This window comes from Psammomys obesus, unplaced genomic scaffold (genome assembly GCF_907164565.1).
Source record: "Psammomys obesus unplaced genomic scaffold, mPsaObe1.curated_primary_1811, whole genome shotgun sequence".
Classification (NCBI taxonomy): Eukaryota; Metazoa; Chordata; class Mammalia; order Rodentia; family Muridae; genus Psammomys; species Psammomys obesus.
Window position 1 is genome coordinate 44,077,603 of NW_026587216.1, and position 6,000 is coordinate 44,083,602.

Here is a 6,000-nt window from a genome sequence, read left to right on the forward strand (position 1 = left end):
CAGTCTCTGAGATATGAGGAGGGTCTCAAGGCACAAAGAAGCAGTTCATAAGAGGAAAAATAAGCCAAGCATGGTGGCATACACCTTTAATCCCAGCACTTGGGAAGCAGAGGCAGGTGGAGTCTGTGAGCTTGATACCAGCCTGGTCTACGTAGCTACATGGTGAGAACTTGCTTTTTTTTTTTTCCTTTTTGAAATTTTTTTCTTCACAATTTATTCATTATATATCCTGATTGAAATCCCCTCCCTCAAGTTCCCCAGTCCCAGCCTCCCTCCCTCTTCCCTCATCCCCTTCCCCTAGTCCACTGGTAGGAGAGTTCTCCTCTATTGCCATCTGCCCATAGCTTGAGTCTCTTCAGGACTGCCTGGATCCTCTTCCTCCATGGCCTGGCAAGGCCGCATCCTCAGGGGCGAGTGGTCAGAGAGCAGGCAACTGAGTTCATGATTTTTAACTGTGTGTGCGCACACGTGCGTGCAGGCACCTGTACGGGGCAGAGTGGTCGGTTGCCCTGGAGCTGGATTTATAGGTAGCTGTGAGCTGCCAGACTTGGGTTCTGGGAATCAGACTCAGGTGTTTTGCTGGAGCAGTATGAGCCCTTAACTACTGAACCATCTCTCCAGCCCAACCGGCGTGTTTTTTCCTAGTAAAGAATGTAAATTAAGCCAAAGAGAAAATATTTTTTTTCTATTAACTGATAATGAAAAAGCAGTAATATCGCAAGAATTTTTGTGATATCTTCTCTGTGTGTGTGTCTCCCATTCCCCATATTTTCTGGCATCATAATTCTAAGAATTTATACCAATGATGCTGTGAATGAGAAAAATGTTTATATTTATGATGTTTATCACGTTTCTGTTATAAAGATTAAAAAGAGGAAACAGGTTTTTGTTTTTGTTTTTTTTTTTTTAAAGAAGTGTGCCATAAATGTTGAGCTCAATCCGTTATGGCACACTTAATCTGTGAAATAAAAATCCACCACTGAAAATGTGAGCGAGCCTGGCAGTGGTGGTGTGTGCCTTTAATCTGAGCACTCAGGGAGCAGAGGCAGGTGGATCTCTGAGAGTTAAACACCAGCCTGGTCTACAGAGTTCGAGGACAGCCAGAGCTACACAGAGAACCTAGTCTCCAAAACAAAATAAAGAAAATAATCAAATATAAATGAATAAAAAATATAAAAGAGATGAAGTTTTTATCATTTGAACCCAGCCACAATGTCAATGTCAATACTTGGATTGGAGAAAGTATGTGTCTGCACTTTAAACATACAGACACACACACACACACACACACACACACACTCAACCAAAATGTAACTTCTGGATGATGAGAGACAAATGATTTAAACATCTTTTACTACACTCATTGTCGGAAATTTCTAATTTTACGCTTGATAAGTAAATAATTATGGTGTGATCAGGCAAATACTTGTTAACCTTCATTTAGATTTTTTAATCATATTAAAACATGGTCTTCAATCGATTACCACAGCTTTGCCATTGGGCCTGAATTTTGGTACTTTGCCTTCTGCTTTGTGTGTGTAGCGCACAATCAAGGGCCGGGTGTGCCTGGCCTGGGTGTTTGTTTTCAGAAAGACCTGGTCACAGTAACTAATTGGAACACAAAGAGCTTGCTCGCCCCCTGCTGCCCAAAGCATTAGCAGTTCCGTTTGCTTTTAGAGGGGAAAGTGAACCCACAAAGATGTTTTCTTTTAAAAAAGTGTTTTATTATTGGTGTGTGTGTGTGTGTGTGTGTGTGTGTGTGTGTGTGTGTGTGTTTATATGGCATGGCACATGTAGTACGGTCAGGGGACAACTTTTGGGAGAGGTTTCTTGCCTTCATGGTTGTGTACATGCGGTCACAGCTGTTTCATGCAGCAAGCATTTCTCCCGTGGAGCTGCCCTTTCACCAGGCCTGTGAAGTAATTTTTGAGGACACAAAGCTTGTTTTCAGCACTCACTCTTGGTGGCTCACTCATGGTGAGCATAAGCACTGATTTTTGCTCCTGCTGAGGGCACACATATGCCTGTGTGAACATGTATGTGCTGGTGAACAACACGCAAATGAAAAATTAAAAATCTTAAAACTATTCAGTTTCCTAGCATGTCAGTAAAATATGAAAACTTGGAATGTCTGCTATTTCCCTACCAAGTATGCCTTCAGCTTAAGGTATTGGGCATTTTTGCATTGTTGGAGACTTAGACTGCAGCCTTTTATAACTGGACACGTTTGAACTCCTTAGCCTATGTAATGCTCTTCTGGTCTCTTCATCATAGCTGTTTTACTCATTATATGTAGTGCCCTCTCTGCTGTCATCTGCCATCTACAGGTCTCTGTTCACATCTTCAGAATCAGTGGAGATTTCAGGACGGGGTTTTCATTCTAATCTCTTGACACCAAGTTAATTGTCAACGCAAATGCTCCAGCGCCTATTAAATGTTTCCCCTTAATAAATCTTTTTCTCCTGAGAACCTTTCATGACACTGAGAAGATAGGTATATGAAACAGATATACAAATAAAACATTGCCTGAAAAACATGAAGAAATTGATTTTGGAAATAGAAATTACCGTTAATTAATGATGAAAGAAAATTTACATATAATGAGATGATGTGCTTATTTTACAGAAATTAAAACTTGAATATTTGATAGTGCATGGCAAGAACATCTTTAACATTTTCAGATTTGATCATCTTTGAGTCTACAGTTGTCAGTACTGATAACCGAATGCTGGCTTGCACAAATACATAGTACAGCACGGCAGAAGTATGTTTAGAGTCATTTTAAAAGTTGGCAATTTTGTCTTAATATGAAGACAAAATATCGCTTTGTAACGTGTGTGTGGTATGTGTGTGTGTACAGGTGTGTTCGCCCATGCACACACAGAGAGCAGAGAATGGTGTCAACTGTCTTGTTCTCTCATTCTCCACCTTATCTCCATCTTTCACTGAACATGGAATTTGTATTTTTTTTGGCTAAGCTGATTGGCCAGCAAATGCCATCAGTCCTCCTATCCATTCCTCTGCCCCCAGCCAGTGCAGGGGTTAAAGGACCGCTTGGCAACTCCTGATTTCTATGTGATTCCTAAGGATCTAAACTTAGACACTAGAGTTTATAAGACAAGTGCTTTTCTCCCCCACGTCACCTCTCTGCCTGTGACTATACCGTAAAGCATCGCAGAACTTAATTTTTTTCTGAAGTATTTTTTTCTCGTCTCTGTCATCCCTTCAACCAGAAAGCTATTTACAATCAACAGTTGCTGGAGAGAGAAAATCAATTTTCTTCACAATGGAGTGACAACTGGGTACACCAGGACACGCTGTTATTTTGTTACTTCTTTTTTCTTTTGTTTCTGTTTTGATTTGGGATTTTTAAGAGACAAAAATAATATGAACTTGGATGGGTAGAGACTTGGGAAGGACTTGAGGGGCAGGAAAGAATATGATCAAAATAGTATAGTTTTAATTTTATATTTTTACTCTATCATTTCCAAAATTCTTTAAAATATTTTGAAAAAAACTAATAAAGTTGTTAGCATGTCTAATAAGCTTGTTGACTACAATATTAATTTTTAGTACTGTTAAATTTGATAAAGGCCATCATGAGTTTTGTGAACTCTGAAGCAATACTATTTCATATATATATATATATATATATATATATATATATATTTTTTTTTTTTTTTTTTGTTGGTTTTAGATAGAATTTTACTGTGTAGCCAAGGTTGGCCCCACATTCTTAAGTCTTCTTGCTTCAGCCTCATAAATGTTCAGAGTCTGTACCAACATTCAGTTTGTGCCACCGATTTTAAATTTAAGATTAGAGATGGCTCTGTCTCATGCTATAGCAGTAAGGATTTTTTTTTTTTTGAGGGTCAAAACACTTTTGCACACCTTTTTATCATGATAAATCCATTACATGGCCCCGAACTTTAACCTTAGTTACTAAGTATTTATGTTAGTAGACGGTGTTCCTCAAAGCTATTTCTACACCAAGATAACTAGCAATACAAAGATTCTACAAAGAAGGGTTACAGAATTTCATGTATTTTAAAATGATAAACCATATATTACTGTCCAGCTCAAGATCTTTGTTTCCTCTCTTTAAGATAAAATTCAGCCCCCTTAATACCATCCACAAAACCCTGACTTTTGGCTTCTTATATTCTCTAAATGTGTCAACATTGTTTTGCTTTCTCTAGTCCAGGTATACAAGACTTGGACTAGAGCTTGACTTCAGTTTCTAGAATATGGCAAATCATTTTCTCCCCAGGCTATTCTACCTCAAACCTTTAGTTCTGTATCGACAATCAAGCCTAGAGGATAACTTGTCTGACCTTCAGTACCCCATCCCAGTGAAAGCTTTGACTTGTTCCCCAGGTCTTATCTCCTTTGGAGTTTTTATTTTTTCAATTGTTTGAGTCCCCCCCCCCAAGCTTCCTTCTGAAATGTGCAATTAAAAAAACTGGAATACATTTCTTAATTGTCCAATTTATGCTTATGAAATGTGTATATACATATGCTAATATGTACCAGTTTACATTTACTGCATATTTATGTTACAAACTAAACGTCTCATTATAATCTCACATATGTAAATCTCAGCTTAATTTAGTTCCTTTCCCAAGCCTGCCTCCATATTCCATATATTCACATGTATTCCATTACCACCAACTCAAATTTCCCTGGATCAGAAACTGAAGACACCCTAGTGTCTCATTTCCCTTTCCTATCCAAACTGCTAGTAAACTTTACTGTTTTTTCTTTGGGATATTCCTCTCTCCCTCATACACATACATATATATATATGTGTGTGTGTGTGTATGTATGTATCCCTTCTTCCATACTTAATGTAGACATCTTACTTCTTCCTGCAGGGCTGGTAAGTGTCTCCAAGTGGTCTGTATTTGTGTTTCTGCGTCTGGCACTACCCAGAACATCAACCCACCAAACCATTGTTAGAATGATCTTTTAAGTAATCGTTTGACTGAAGGCCTTAAAGATGTCACTTATAAGCACACCATTAAACAAAGGCTTAAAATCTGATTTAAATTCACCTTCCTATTTCGTTTTCCTCTCTATCCATCTCTGCTACTTGACACTAAAAACATTTTCCTCCTTCCTTGTATTTTCGTGTTTCTTCCAGGTAACTGAAACAATGGAAGCATCACCTTCTCAGAACAACTTTTTCCCAGGTCTAAGGGTCAGCTTAGCCACCTTTCTACTGTACTCCCAATGCTTACCCAGGCCCACAGAACTGTGTGCCCCTACCCCCAATCTTGGTGTCCTCCAGCATTTGTCTATGGCCATCATGACAGTGGGGAGGAAAAAGAAAACATCACAAGAGAATGAAAATGAAGACGGAAAATAATGGGTTTGGATTCAAATAGTTTCGTTAGTCAATTTTGATCTTTTCAGGACTGTAACCTGCAGAGCGTGATATTGTCAACTCAAGGAGAGCTAGAATCACCTCGGCAACAAACCTCTCCGCGCCCCCGTGAGGGAGTTTCTAGACTGGGTTGAGCTTGCAGGACTGAATGAATGGGGCGAAGTGGGACGGTATTCATGACCAGGTCTCCATGCTCTCGCCACACCTTCAGTATACACTACACCCTTAAACTGTGAGCCAAAATAGAGCATCCGCTTTGATTGTTTCTCTTTCTTTCTTTCTTTCTTGGTCCCAACAACAGTAACCAATACAGTGAAAATAGGTAACTAACACGCGAAAAAAGTACACCGTTTCTCCAGCACCATCCTTGCGGACGGCTGGAATCCCACAGCACACACAGGGCGGAGTTGCTGCCAGCCCCTTTAAACTGAAAAGGGGGGTGGGAGGGGAGGCCATCTGGGCCCCTGCTCCGAGCTTGGGTCACAGACGTGGCTTTCCTCGGCCCCAGCCTCCCTCACAGAGGCGGCCTCCTTCCGAGAACTCGCCTTCCCCACGGAGGCGGCTTTGCTCACAGAGGCGGCCTCCTTCCGAGAACTCGCCTTCCCCACGGAGGC